The sequence below is a fragment of the Quercus lobata genome, chromosome 7 (assembly GCF_001633185.2).
Source record: "Quercus lobata isolate SW786 chromosome 7, ValleyOak3.0 Primary Assembly, whole genome shotgun sequence".
Taxonomy (NCBI): domain Eukaryota; kingdom Viridiplantae; phylum Streptophyta; class Magnoliopsida; order Fagales; family Fagaceae; genus Quercus; species Quercus lobata.
This window is the reverse complement of record NC_044910.1, coordinates 1,103,595-1,119,764: the sequence shown is the minus strand read 5'-3', so window position 1 is coordinate 1,119,764 and position 16,170 is coordinate 1,103,595. Positions and strand designations below refer to the sequence as shown.

Genomic DNA, 16,170 nt, shown 5'->3' with positions numbered 1-16,170 from the left:
TTGTTTAGATGAGTTTCCAGTCATTGTTTTCATGACTCAGCCACTCAAAAAACCGGATCACAGTCATGGAAAATGAAAACAGGTTTCACTTGTTTTCATAACTCAAAATCTGATTTTCAGTGGCATGTTCATAAACAGGAGGAGATTGTGGGCCCTAAAAGCCAGTCACATCCCACTGGTCACTCTCTCTCTCTCTCTCTCTCTTTTCCTCCACTTTTCTTTCTTTCTCTCTTCTTTTTTATCTATTCTTCTTTTTGTTCTTCTTCAGAGCAAAAAGCTTATACTAACCGACCACTCACACACACAACATTCTTTTTGCTTTCTTTCGATTCAGTGTTCTTTCTGTTCTTTCTTTTTTGTTCTTCTCCCACTGGTCACTCACACGTCGACCCACGCTGACCCAAGCCAAGAGATCATCGGCATCAATCTTCAATCACACGCCGAAAAGCTCCACCATGCGCTCGTTCTCCTCATCGCTGCTATTGTAGTCGTTCTTTGATTTGGTCGGAGCATCGAAATTGGCATCCACAGCAACGATTCGATTTGGAAGCTTGTTCTCAGTGCCTGGAACAGCTCTGTTGGAAGCTTGTTTTTGATCTAGAAGGTTTTTTTTTTTTTTTTTTTTTTTTTTTTTTTTTTTTTTTTAATTTCATGGTGTATCATAAATAAGTATGAATGGAGTTTTGAATTTGGGGTGATGAGCTGCTTTAGGTGGTGTTAAATTGTTGAGAGTTTTTGTTGTTTGTAATTCTTTGGTTGAACTATGAATGGAGTTTTTGTGTTAAATTGTGACTATGGTGGTGGCAAAATGAAATGTGCAGTGAAGAAAATGGTGGGAGATGAGGGTTTGGCAGGTAGGCTAACAGAAGTCCCTGACCATTGCTCAGGTATGGGTCCCACAAAAAGCAAAAAAGTTTGAGTGATGAAAAGTTGAAAATATGTGCCAAACGGGTGGAATTAGGAAATTAGTGTATTTTAAGTGATGAGTGATGGGTGATGAAAATTGAGTGATGAGTAATGAGTGACCATTTTTTTTAAACTAAACAAGCCCTCAAACTCACATTTTCAGTTTTTAAACAACCTTATACACTTTTTTACACATTTTTTTATCTACACATACAAACAACATAACTCAAACACTTCGAATTTTTTTTCTAAATAACAATAAATATTAAAAAATTTAGTTAATTGTCACGTTTCAAAACAATGTTGAAAACTAGCATCTCGAGTGTCTAAAACTCGAGTTCCAAGATAAAACTCGAGTTTTTAAGTCTCGATATGTAAAAAAAATCAAGCTGAAAATCGAGTTTTAAAGACTCGATTTCCATAAATTGAATAAAAATGTCGCTATAGGTCTATAAAACGTCACTATAGGGCTTAAAAACGCCACTATAGGACTCCTTAAACCTGTACTTATAAAATTTTTTTTACAGGAAAACGTCGCTATAGGGTTTTAAAATGTCACTGTAAGACTTAAAAACGCCACTATAGGTTAAATTTTTTTGCATAAACTCGAGTTTTAAAGACTCGAGATCTATGTGGCATTTTCACACTTGCAAAGCGAGTCTTTTAGACTCGAGTTCTAATATGGATCTCGAGTTTCTAACACTCGAGATGCTACTTTCCTTTATTGTTTCAAACGTTGCTTAACTTACTATTTTGAATGGCTGAAGACATCTGTTATGCACAATACCTCCAAACACTGATTTTCGTTGCGAAATAGCAAAGGATATCTAACAATATAGTTAGTTGGCCGGTTTTGAAAGAATTTGTGATAATAGCATCTCGAGTTTTTAAAACTCGAGATCCTATTAAAACTCGATCTTTTAGAACTCGTTTTGCCCGGTTTCTCAATACACTGACGTGGACAAATTTGCCAGGTGGATAAAGTAGAAATCGAGTGTATAAGACTCGAGTTATGAGAAACATACATTATCTTTCAAAACGCCTACTCATACGGTCTCTCTCTAAGTTCAAACACTCTTTCTCTGTCTCTCAAACACTGTCTCAGTTCAAAACACTCTCACTCAAACGGCGACAGCAGTCATCCTCAACCCGTCGGCGTGCAACAACAATCACCCTCATCCTCACCCTCAAACGCTCTCCTCTTTCCTCACAATCGGCTTCAGTTCAAACACTCTTTCTCTGTCTCTCAAACACTCTTTCTCAGTTCAAACACTCTCACTCAAACGGCGAAATCTGTCATCCTCAACCCGTCGGCGAGCAACAAAAATCACCGTCATCCTCACCCTTAAATGCTCTCCTCTTTCCTCACAATCGGCTTCAGACGATCCCCTCACCCATACCGTGAAAATCCCTCTTGTCCCTTCTAACGGAAGTTCAAATTTTTTCAAGTTTGAAGGTATGTTTTTCTTATAAAAATTTGAGCTTTTTAAAGAATTATTCCATCTGTGTTTAGCCCAAGTGTTTGTGGTTGATAATTTCCCTTGTTAGTGCTTTAGTTTTTATTGTTTTGTTACTTGTTGCATGATTTGGGTTGCTGGTACCCTCTGTGTCTGTTTCTCCAATTTTAGAGTTTGGAATTTCATAATGTTACCTAGGGTTTTTCGTTTCTCAATTTCATTATGCATTATTTTTCTTCGTATTATTTCTCACCTAGGTTAAAATCTGAAGTTTCTGTTAATAAGGAAAGTGTTGTTGATTGATTTGAGGATGAAATCTGGGTGCTGGTTCCTCAACAGGAAAAATTATTGTTGTCAGTTGCATTTTATCGGCAGCCTTAATATCAATGTATTCAATTATGTGGGCTTAGAAAATTAGTGGCAAAACTCTTCTTATTTTTTGTTTGGCCGTATAGAATATCTTACTTATACATTTTTTTAATAAAAAAATTGCCCTGTTAAAAGCTTGTTAAGTTAGTATATTCTTTTGAAATTATAGGCGCAGTGTTAATTTGAAAATAATAATGTCAATCGGCATTCACAATGGTCAACCCATGATAAATTGAATGGAAAAATTGGATGGACAGCAGTCCTGCTGAGATCAAATTTGAATGTTTTAAGATTATAAGAGACTGACATTAATAACTTAGCAACCAGAGCCAATTTCTTCCATAGAAGTTTATATTAATGTTTTGTATGCTGTGAATCAATAAGTAATATATTTGCTTTTCAATATAGAGGCTGAGTTTTTAAGCTACTTTTGCTAAAATTCCCTCATTGGAGATGGGGTTCATGATTCTCATTGTTTAAAAAAACAATAATAAAGAAGTGAGTTGGAGTAACTAACAATAAGATCATTGTCCAAAGCCCTAATTTGTTGAGGAAACTTGGATCAGAATTTGGCCACAGTTCTGCAGTATATCAACAATAAACGTTGAGGTCAATGGCCATAGGCAAAAATAATGAGAATACAAATGATTAGATCTATGAAATATTCAATACAAAGTGAAAAAATATGTATATTTTGGTCATGGGGCACCCGGATAAATATATATCTCTATTACATTTAGAGAATCAGCTAATTAATTCTTCCAACTACACTCCTTTGAATCACCATGTCAGTTACTAAACTCAAACTGTATTAAACAGATCATGGAGACAAGCCCTACATAAGCAACATTCTGAGAAGTTTCTCAATTTTCACATTATTGTGATCAATTATAATTAGCAATGAATTATGATCATTATGAAGATCATAGTCAAAAGCCTCAAAGTTTCTGAGAGAGCTTTTATCAAGATTTACCAAAGATATTATAAATGCACAATCCCTATATTCATAACAATTCCCATCCTTTCCATCATAACACCCCCAACCCCCCCCCCCCCCCCCCCCCCCAAAAAAAATAATAATTCAAGAACTGGATCACAGCAATCCTGCTCTAAAGTTTCAACATGTAGTCTAGAGTTTGTGAAACTCCTACCTGGCCTTGACTATTTAATTAAATCTAGGAAAAAAAAATCAAGTAGGAAGTGCAATTATAGATGGAGTACCAGGTTAGCTTTGGAGTGCTGCCACATTTAATACTCATTTAACAATACTTTTTCTCCTAAATTTCCTAACCTCACTTCTCTCACCAAGCAAACACTGAGTCCTACAAAATATAATTGGAAATCAATACCTATGTGCAATAGGAACAACAATGTAATTGCAAGAAAGTCCCTTGATATTTCACATAGAAACTAATCAAGTTGTAGATATTTCAAGATCATCATTCATAAGATTATCAAGTTGTAGATAATCAAGTTGTGCTTTTGATTTACATTTTTTTTTCTCATCTATAAGATTATATAAAACACATGCAAATTAGATCATTAAAACCCATTAATCATGATAACGTTTTACATACTGATCCCAAACTCATCAGAGAATGAACCTATGTCTTCAGAATACAAAATGAATAGTGGAAATATGGGTTCAAATTGTTTGATGAGATTAATGTTTGCAGTCCTGAAAAAATATAAATTTGAGCATGATAATAATAACATAATTATTAAGATAGTAAAAAAAACTGTGGGGAAAAGGATGAAATTTCAGTTTTATATACTTTTTAATCACAGTGCCATCATTTTTACATTAGCATCTTAATCTCATAGGAAGTTTTATATAGTTATTTTTTTTTTCTCTTTCCTATTCAAATTAAGACATGCTTGCTGCAGGGAGCAATTATATAGTAGTTTATTTTTTAATTTCACACATGCTTTGATTGCCACAGGGAGGATGTGAAACATATTTTTAATCCGTACTTTGATAAAGGTAAGCTTTTAAATTGCTTACCTCTTCACATATGTGTTATTTGAATTTGAGTTGTGGTTACATTTTTAAATAAAATTATATTTTATGCATTTTTTTTTTTGGCATTTTTATTTGTATTTTGTTTAGCAAGCTGGTTTCAGAACTCCAGCATGTACCATTTTAGCATGTTTCATGCTTCACATCATATTACACCTGTTCCTGCTACTGAAGATGAGGTAAACTTCCTTTTAGAGGGATCTTATGTTTCTATTTAATTCTTGTTTGAGTATCATTTGATTCTTGGACCTTGTTTGGTTTTTCAGATAGAAGTGGAAGCAAGTGCTGTTCATGCTGTTGCAGATGATCTCTGTCCTTTAAAAATTGTTTTAGACAGGGTGGTTTTAACCTCAACTGGTGTGCTTCTGCGTTGCTGGCAGGTTACTTTCTGAACTTTTCTACACTCTTTGGGCTAGTGGTTGAAACTAATATATGCTCCCAAAAAGCTAGAAAAAAAAAACCCCAATATATAAGCTCCCACTCATGATTCACTTTTTGGCCTCTAGAATTTCAGAGATTATTTGATATGTATTTAAAAGTGCGTGTATCTTTTGAGATTAGTTAATACCAAAATGAAAAAAATAAATAAATAAAGAAGCTCACAAGTATAAAGAGTTAACGTGAGGCTCTACCAAAGTACTGCTGTACTGATAGTTTACTCTATTTGACATTGTTCATATAAATAATTAAATTGTAGATACCAGAATGAAATATCTTAATATTCTTTGACTGTGAAGTTTAGATAAGAAACTTTGATTATGTAATACTTCAATCCTTCAGATTCAGTTTTTCATGCATGTCCAAACTGAAAAGATGCAGTTCCATATTGGTGCATTATTTTTACTTTATTCTTAAATTTAATGTATTAACTTCTAGCATTTGAATATGTCTCTGGCTGTTATTAAAATGAATCAGGGAGGCAGAGTTAGCTTGTTAAGGTAGTAGAGCCAGTTTAAGGACCAATCGGAAACTCCAGAAATTCCACCCCCCCCCCCCCTTCTTTGCAATAGTCACACTATTTTACTGCAATTGGTCTCCTAGGAACTAGGCTGGTAGTTCTTAATTGTAAATTGCAAAACAGATGATAAAATTGTAGTGATTCAATTTTAGTGATTAAACTGATAATTTCGCGTAGCTAACATGTTCTTGAAGATGTAGTAATATGAATTCCTCCATGTGAAGTGGCAGAGTGGGGTTGAGGGCAGAGTTAAAACAGCAACCAGTCCAACATAGGAGGTGGTGTATGATCTGCCCTTACAGTGCTTAAGCTCTTGAAATTTCTTAACCCACAAAATGCAAAAGAACCTATAGAATGATTTTTAAAACTTCTTTTTCATGATTCGATTTATTTTCATTTGTGGGTTTCTGAGCCAGAAATTATGATTTAAAATTGTTGTTGTCCCTTTTTTTTTTTTTAATAATAAATTTCACCACTCAATGCTCAAGCTGAGCTATTACTTGGTGACAAAAGAAAAGTCAGCTATAACTTTGGCCTTCTTATATTTAGGTCAGGGAGAAATATATCAATGTTTTTGCCAAAGCTTTATCTATAGTTAAAGGTTTTAAAACTTAAGCGTTGAATTTTCATCTTACAAATCTTTTGTTTCCGTTAGTGGATGAATGTTACCATCAGATTGGTTAATAGCTCAGATTGGTTAATAGCTAGGGAGATCAACCAGGTAAAGAAAGTCCTTTTATGTGGGAACCACTCTGTGTGTGACTGAAATTGTTAAATAGTATAGTTTTTGGAGAATTTCACTGTGAATGTAATGACTGAAGGATTTTTGTAGGTAATGACCATGACCATCTAGACATGATGACTACAGACTTCAAGCAAATGTTTACAACTTTTAGACTTCTGGCAAGGCACATCCCTAGTTTTTGCAAACTCTTATTTGTTTCTTTTAATGATTTTTTTGCATGACATCTATCTCTCATACGGTGGCATTTGGCCTATGAATATTCAGGCTGTGGTGTCTGAGCTCTGGTATGTGGAGGAATATGATGTGCTTGCTCTTGCATTGGATGGAAGAACGAAGATTCGCAGGTTTCAACTTGGCTGCTCAAGAACCCAAGATTCCAAAGATGACAAGCATAATTAAAAGCATATTTCATTACTTATATATATTATAAAAAGAAAAAAAATCAAAAGCATATTCATAGATTTACAGGATCTTTCATGATGGAAGTGTGTACTTAATATACATGTTCGTTTAAGATGGTCCTAATAAAGCATATTCATTATGTTTCAATTAAACATATTTATGTGTCGTTTGAGGAAATACTTAATTCAAATTATAGAATGAATTTTACAGAAAGGGGTGTAGAATATTGTTGGTAACATTGTAATTATAATGTGTATCATTGTATAACAAACACTGAATGTTTTGTCAAGTATTGTGGTGTTATTGATGAATGAGCATAGCTTGTGTACAAAAAGAGCAAAGGATATGGTAATTGTATTGATATTACCAATTTGCGATTGCAATTCAGGTTTATTGCTGCAGTAAAATAAAGAGAGTTTAATTTTATTTTTTTGGCAGAATAATGTAGGAATTCCCCTTTTTTCTTTATAATTTTATAACTTTTTTGAAATATGGTTGGGGCATTAGATAGTTTCAAAAGCTAACAAGGAGAATAAAATATTGTTTCAAATCATAAATCTAATCAAACAGAGCATTTGAGTTACGAATATATAAAATTGCGCTAATCAAATCATAAAGCTATTTCACAATGTTGCAACTGGCTCAGATCCAAAAAAGTTTGAGTCTTCCAAGGTTGGGAATCCATGATCTTGATCAGAGTCTCTACTGCTGAGAACAGAATCAAATTGTGCTAGTGTATGAGATTCACGTGGGGCAAAAAAGCCACTGTCTTGCGTGCTGAAATAATCAAATCTTGAAAAGCCATCAAAAGCGGGTCCTGACCCCTCATATTTATGTGGTGAATGGCTTGAACTGTAGAGTGGTGTGCTAGGAACAGACTCGTCAAAAGTAAATGTACTCTTCTTCTGGAAAAGGCCAGCTGGTGTGTTAGGAAGAGACTCGTCAAAAGTAAATGTACTCTTCTTCTGGAAAAGGCCACATGCCTGTGGTGACCCTGTTCTGATAGGGTTTAAACCAAAATCCCCATGGAACACCCCTCATATAAGACTCGAGTTCCTCTCTTTAACAAATTAAATAAATAAAATAAAAAATTTTAACAAAAGTAAATAAAAAAAAATTTCAATCCTCAGGAACTCGAGTCTATAAGACTCGAGTTCCTCTGATTAACAAAATTAAATAAATAAAATAAAGAATTTGAAGAACTCGAGTCTATAAAACTCGAGAATCAAACACTGAAACTCGAGTTTCATAGAGTCGAGTTCCACTGGAAAATTTTTGTTATTCGTTTTGCTCTGTTTACTCAGAGAGGTCCAATAGGGTGCTCTGTTTTGCTCTGTTTTTTTCCAGTAGAACTCGAGTTTCATAGACTCGAGTTCTACTGGAAAATTTTTTTCCTTCGTTTTGCTCTGTTTACTCAGAGAGGTCCAATAGGGTGCTCTGTTTTGTTCTGTTTTTCCCAGTGGAACTCGAGTTTCATAGACTCGAGATCCACTGGGAAAATTTTTTTTCTTGGTTTTGCTCTGTTTACTCAGAGAGGTCCAAGAGGGTTGCTCTGTTTTCCTCTGTTTTTTCCTGAAGAACTCGAGTTTCATAGACTCGACTTCTATTGAATTTTTTTTTTTTTTTTGTTTTGCTCTGTTTTCCTCTGGTCATTCCAGGAATCATTGACTAGGGAATGTATATATATATTTTTTCCTGGTTATGCAGACAAACCAGAAACTGAAACGTGTGCATGCACCTGGTGAGAAGCAAAGATGGACAAACTACGAATATAATCCATAAACACTCATTTAGAGGCAAAGAAGCTGAGAATGTAAATACACGTAGATTACATCAAACGAAACTACTGAAACTTCTACGCTCTCTGTATAAACATGGTTTTACAATGCAAAATGCAGTTACATCGCAAGAAAAGGCATTCTTAATATCAACATTCTAAACATGCCCAACCACGCTTAATTTGCAGTTCTAACCATACTACTGAAATCACAATCTTCATAGGCATACATTGAATAGAGATTTACAAGCACATTCAACGCCTGACCAAAAAGTTCACATAGAGCCAATACAACGTAGTCACTTTTCCTAACATCGGTTGTCCACACAATAAAAACATCCTCCTTCAACCTACGATCAATTTGGGTATAATAGGTCTTTATACCCGGCCCTTCAAATGGCAATCCCTTGTTCGCATTCACATTCTTAAGCGGACCACCGTGATATAGGATTATATCAATTTCAGGCATTGTGAACCTGTTCAAGTCAAGTTACTATGTTAGTTAGTTGATAACAAGAACACTATTTAATCAACTAACACACACAGACAATTCATCTAGTTTTTTCACCAGTGCATGCCCACAGGTCCAGACAACAGCAATAACCACCCAACCTTAGTTGCTAAACATTGGAGTCGCCTATTGATACTCAACAAACTAATTAAGGTAGATCTTATGTAAACATATGGTTCTGATCCAGACTCTAGAACAGAAATATAAGTTACCACACTCAAAACCTTAGACCATCGCTTGGCAAGTAATATACCATAATACAAGTTAAAAACATGGTATGAGCATTACTCTAAACTGTTTATGATTATTCATAAGGTTCAGTCATGATAACAATTCTAATGTTAAAATTTTCATCGAAGGCAGAAAACAAATGATATCACCTAATTCCTTTACCATAGTCCGTACAATTCTAAATAAAACTTATATTTCTTAGCTTTCAAACAAGCCTTAGTTTTCCAATAACATGATCATCATAAAAGGATCAAATAATTCTCAAATGTCATTTCCAAATACCAAACCGTTTCCAAAATGACCAATTCCTTATACAGTCATGTATTGTAGGTAACTACATTTTAAGATATTATGATACCCATTCATTCCATTCAATCACTACCCATTTCGTACCCAAAATAATGATGAATAAAGTCAAAAAAACTTGTAACACACAAAATGGGCAAATAAATACTCAAAAAATTAACACTAACAAAACAAACTTCTATAACACACAATATAGGTAAATTAACTAAGTTATGTCAACTATGTACAAAATAATTAGTCAAACTCTTTAACCCACACCCATAGACAACTAATACCCAACTACAATGACAATCAAATAATGCAAACCCTTACCTGAGATACCAATTTGTTGAGAGGGAAGAGCAGTGAGAGAGGCAGTGTGATGAGTGAGAGTGAGAGGTAATGTGGTGTAGGAGTTATGGGTGAGTGAGAGTTAGTGAGGGTAAGAGCTAGTGAGGCTGAGAGAGTCAGTGAGGATACTCTGTTTTTGGGTGAGAAGGCTGTGTAGAATGTTAGAAAATGTGTTATACGGGCTGAGTGTTAAGAGTGTTCTGTTTTAATAATTATCCCCAGTAGAACTCGAGTCTATAAGACTCGAGTTACTTGCATTTTTACCCCCACTTGCACCTACGAAAGTGAAGTGCTACAGCTGTAGCTGCAGTGGGGAATTTAACTTTTAGGATCTCGAGTCTTTAAGACTCGAAATCCTTGTATTTTTATTTAATTTATTAGTACACAAAATAAATTAAATAAATTTGGTTAAATAAAATTATATACAAATTCAAGGATCTCGAGTCTTTAAGACTCGAGATCCTTGTATTTTTATTTAATTTATTTAGTACACAAAATAAATTAAATAAATTTGGTTAAATAAAATTTGTTTAAAAATTCAAGGATCTCGAGTCTTTAAGACTCGAGATCCTTGTATTTTTATTTAATTTATTTAGTACACAAAATAAATTAAATAAATTTGGTTAAATAAAATTTGTTTAAAAATTCAAGGATCTCGAGTCTTTAAGACTCGAGATCCTTGTATTTTTATTTAATTTATTTAGTACACAAAATAAATTAAATAAATTTGGTTAAATAAAATTATATACAAATTCAAGGATCTCGAGTCTTTAAGACTCGAGATCCTTGTATTTTTATTTAATTTATTTAGTACACAAAATAAATTATATAAATTTGGTTAAATAAAATTGGTTTAAAAATTCAAGGATCTCGAGTCTCAAAGACTCGAGATCTAGGTGGCAACATTGTCCACATCAGTCGGAATAAAATGACGGAAAGCGAGTATTTGAAGGTCGAGTTTTTAAAGTGGATCTCGAGTTTTTAAAACTCGAGATGCTATTTTCTGAAATTGTTTCAAACCGTGTCTAACTTACTACATAGAAAGGCTGAAGAAGGTTAGTCCGCTCAAAACCTCTCCAAACACTTCTACCAAATGAGCCCTAAAATTTTTTAAATCCTTATGAGAATGCTCCTTGTGTCTTAAACCTAGTGTCTTATAGGACTTACAATGACCCTCTGCCTTGACACTAATTATAGGCCGCTGTCGAGTTCTTAGTAGTGGCTAAAAAGTTTCAGTTTGTGGTGGTCTTTTTTGGCTGCCCTTTCGCTGGTGAATTTTGTAGTAATGAACAACTTGTATGTGAGCTTTCAACTCCCTGAATGTTTGCTTAACAGGTTGATTATCGCGAATGTATCAGAGTGTACAACAATCTAAATATCACCGTGCACTTCAATACAGAGACCGTGGATATTGTTAGCAATACAAAAGGCCAGATGTCTGGAATTTTACTTCAAAATCTGTGCTTGAGGCAAAGGGGTTATTTTATGGTGTAGGTCATTCACCGAATAGCCAGTTGTTGGATGGCCAAGTTGAGCTCGACAGATCTGGGTACGTGTTAGTTGAAGGTTTATTTGCTGCTGGAGATGTACAGGTAATCCTCTCCAGAGTTAGCTTTTTATTTCTTCAGTTTTCAATTGGTCCTGGACCTGTCAAGATTTATTGTGTCGGCCCAGATCCCTTACCCAAGACTCTGGTCCAAATGTTGCAACAGTTCAACTAGTGGTCATCTTATTGGTTCAGAAATTGTATTGATTATATATGTAATGACAGAGCTTGTGCCTATTAATTATTGCTTGTTGGATTTATGAAGAATTGGGATACATTCAAGGAAATTATGAGAACTAGTTGGGGAAAATCTTGTATGAATGGAAGTGATGCATGTTACAATCTTTGTCATCTAATCAGTTTCTTGGCATGTCCCATTTAAAGAGGAAAGAGATAGTGCAAGAAATTAGGTTTTAGCCTTCTGTTACATTTGTATTGGAAGCTGTGAATCTTCACAATTGCAAGAAAAACCTCTCTATTAATATTTCTAAACAACAGAAATAATTGAATTTTATAGCTAAGCTGTAAGCACATCCGCTTATCAAGTTCAATCACATTGTTATTTGGCTGTATAAGTCCAATCTCATCTTGTGATTTGATTATGCCATATGTTTGTGAATCATTGTCATAGTGGACAATCTTGTAATTCGAATTCTTGTTATCTTAATAGGACCATGAATGGAGGCAAGCTGTAACTGCTGCTGGATCTGGATGCGTTGCTGCTTTGTCAGTTGAGAGATATCTTGTGAGCAAAGATCTCCTTATTGAGTTTCACCAGGTATTTGATGAAGTTCAAATTCATCTGTTCTACTTATCTATAGACTCTAGAGATAAGATTAACATGTGCGCATGACTCTGGTAGACTTATTCAAAAAAAAAAAAAAAGCTCCAGTAGAGAAGGGAATTTTGATTGCTAAAATACACAGACAAAGCTGAACATAGGATGTGCAATTAATTATTTTGTGTTAAGAGAATTTGGTGCACATAGTTTTTGTTAGCTTAATCCTTATACTAGCATTTGTTGGGACAAGTCAATGCATTATCTTTCTTAAAGGTGGTCAATTGGTTAACTTAACCATAGGCATATTCTAGTTATGGTTGTATAGTAAACATACCAAGTTATCGCTGCAAACCCCAAGACTTTATTACAGCCAGTGAAGCCATGGAGAGCAAAAGAAGTCTGCAGACCACCTAAATGTACCAATGAGTAAAATCTCCTTGTGCTTTTGGATCCATACCCATATTAACTACAAAGAGTGCTAAACTATTAGCATGAGTAGAAATTGTCACAGTTTAGAAGTTGCAGTCTCATGTACAAAGTTGCCAATCACTATGCATTCTATGAAGCTACAAAGGTTGTGCCTGTTAACCATCACTGTAATGTGAAATTGGCACAAGGAAGAGCAATAGACTGGACCAACTATCTTGTTGATCATGTATTGACCAATAAACCTTGTAAAATACATGGTAGGGTATTATGCATCTATGATAAAGATGGTGGATGTGTCTCTCTTCCAGTTACTAATGGCTTATACAAAAAGAAAGGAAAATGTTTGCTTATTTACAGAGCAAGATTTCAGATCCTTTTGGTTAAATTTGGTTAGTCCCATACTCAAATAATCCATGGAAGAGTTTATCTCTTATTATATTTTAATTGGTAACTACACATTGATGTGGGAAAAAACCAAATCCAATACATAAATAAAATTGAGAGGACAGAAAAATAAAAAATGGATAACCTAGGAGTCAACACCATTGGAAGATTCCAAGAGAAATTTTATTAATCATTCAAACTGTAAATTGTCTCCATAGGAGTAGAACACTGTGTTTATATAGACTAGTAGGACTAAACCTTAATTTTAATTGACTTAGGAAAACACAAAGGAAAAAGTTTAGCTTCAAAATTGGTTGTAACCTAAGGCTATAACCTTATTCAACATTATATTTTATGCATAAAATGTAATATAATAGATTATATAGTAAATAATATTCGATTAACATAAAATTTGACATGTGTATTAATAGGGTAAAGAACATGCAATTCAATGGTTAGATTTTCGAAATATGTAGTAATTTTAATAATATTGAGTAAGGTTGTAGTTTTAAACTATAACTAATTTTGTAGCTAAATTTTGTTTAAACAGTAATTCTAATTGACTTGGGAAATCCCAATTATTGAATCACAAAAATGCCCCTAACTCTATGAATTAAATAAAATGCTAGTAACCTAATTAACTATGAAGATCTAAAATAAAATCCAATTGACTTCCAATATTTAAAAAAAAAAAAAAAAAACTTTCTTTGCACTTACCACATCAAACATATCCCTATTTTGAACCCATGACCTCATCCCTCATCTTTCATCCCATTCTTGTTGGATGAGGAAGTGCCATTAGGCTAGAGGTCATTGGCTCCTAGGAAGTTTAAAATGAATCAAGTAATTTTGGTTAAAAGGTTCTTAAGTGTTGACCAGGGATGTTGATAAATTTCGAGCAAATTAATCCTGCAAACTCTATTCAAGTGTATTGTCACTTTATATTTTGAGCATATAACATAGTCTGTTATAAAACTTGCCCTCATGAATTTTCTTGTGACAGCCTCAAGCTGAAGAGGTTAAGAAGGAACTTGCTGATAGGGATGTCCAAGCAGGCTTTGACATTACACTTGCAAAGCGTAAGGGCCAGGTACAAGTTATTCCCAAAATGCTTACTTTAATGTGAACTTTTATGTTAACTGAAATCTCATGTCAACAAAGCTTTCCCATTTTTGGTTTTTCTGTATAAGTTGGCTCAGTGCTTACATGTTTTCCCTTTTTTTCTTCAGTATGCTTAAGAAAATTGTACCATGAAAGTCCAAGGCTTATATGTGTACTATATACTGCACCAACCTGTGGTCCATGTAGGACTTTAAAGCCAATTCTTAATAAGGTACATAGTTTGAAACTTGTTCTGCTTTTGCATTATAGTTCAATATCAATGCTAGCTTAAGCTAATTTGTCATGGTTAATGATATCTCAGTTATGATACACATGATAGGAACCCATTCTAGCCATGTGAAATTTTGGTAAAAGAAATTCATTATGTTGTATAAAATCTTGACGTGTATGCAGCATGTTGCAGGTGACAATCTGTTAATAAAAGAGGAGATGGTAATTTAAAGAAAATTTTCTTGTTTCATATGTTGGGCATAATACAAATTAAATTATGATCCTATTGACTCTCTGAGGCTTGTTTCTCATAAAACAGTCTAAAGTGCCTCAGGAGAAGTGACAGACATGGAAAAATAATGTGCCTTTCACTTAAAGCTTGCACAACATGAAAGGACAGTTGCAAAATATATCTATGTTATTTTTTCTTCTAGCATGGTTGACTCTATAGGGGGTAGCACATTCAGTTGGGATTTGCATCTCATAAAGCGAAGGAACAAGTATTACCTGGGGCAGCACATTTAGACGCTCGTTATGGCCATTCAAAGTCTGTGTAGTTAACCAGAGATTTAGATTTGCTTAATGAAAAATCAAAATACAAAATATACCAAAAAGAGAAAAGTTCTTGTTTTCAAATAAAAGAAAATTATTTACTACTTACAACAGTTGTAACATCTTCAACAAATTCATCTCTAGCTGCAGAAATTGTAAACCAAAGCAAAGAATGTTCAAATCACCAAAAGAGAAAAAAACCCAGAAAGAGAAAACTTGAAACAAATCTAAAAACAAAAAGGCGTAAATGCTCTTTTCATACCTATATTTTGGGGTCATTTCTATTTTGGTCCTTACATTTCTATTTTACCACTTTTAGTCCTTAATCCAATTAACGCTTGTTATTTTAATCCTTTCCGTCACTCAACTAACAAAAAAAGCTGACGTGGCAAATGAAGTGCACTGTTGACACAGTAAATGCTGACGTGGTGAATAAAATAATATTAAAAAATGCTACATCAGCTTCCACGTTAGCATCTCACTTAAAAAATTAAATTTATCAATTATAAAAATTGTAAAAAAAAAAAAAACATAATTAAAATAAAAAAATGGTGAAATTTAGATTTTTTTTTTTTTTTTTTTTTTTTTGTACTTGGTTTCTTTTCCTACTTTATTTTCTTCTTCTTCCGAGATCTTTCTCTTAGTTTCTCCACCCCCCATTCTTTCTTTTTGTATTATTTCTTTCTGTATTCTTTTTCTTCTTTCTCCCTCTAGTGCTTTGCCTTCTTGAACTCTTTAAGCAAGTTCCTCCACTTATCGGTGCACATGGTGGGTGATCGATCGAACCCTTTTTCTCTCATCTCCGATGAAATCTGCTCCCACAAGTGCTTGTTTGACTTGGGCTTAGACCCACGTCTCGGCTCTCTCGTCTTGGACCCATGTCTCAGCTCGCTTCTTGGGAGCCTTGACTTCAACTTCAACTTCTTAGTCCTCGTCGCCGCCATTGCTATTGCCGAGAATCATTTGCTGGTGCTGGTGGTGAGAGTGGGCGTGAGTATGAGGGTGAGGTTGAGGAGTGTGGTGAGGTGGCAAGACACTACCGCTGGCGCCATCACGTGGGTTTCCAAGTTGATCTGAAACCCCTCTCCCTCCTCACTTTCTCATCTCACTCTCTCTTTATCTGGGTTGAGTCTA

At 34.3% G+C, this 16,170-nt stretch overlaps 1 long non-coding RNA gene and 1 pseudogene across 1 annotated transcript; both read left to right on the top strand.

Moving 5' to 3' along the window:
• The first annotated feature begins 2,347 nt into the window (after positions 1–2,347).
• On the top strand, positions 2,348–6,558 carry LOC115952510. The gene is made up of 5 exons (XR_004083438.1): positions 2,348–2,362; positions 4,676–4,716; positions 4,843–4,931; positions 5,019–5,132; positions 6,543–6,558. It is a non-coding gene; the product is annotated as an uncharacterized LOC115952510 (long non-coding RNA).
• Positions 6,559–11,288: 4,730 nt separating this feature from the next.
• Positions 11,289–14,488, top strand: LOC115952503 (annotated as a pseudogene).
• The last annotated feature ends 1,682 nt before the right edge of the window (positions 14,489–16,170 follow it).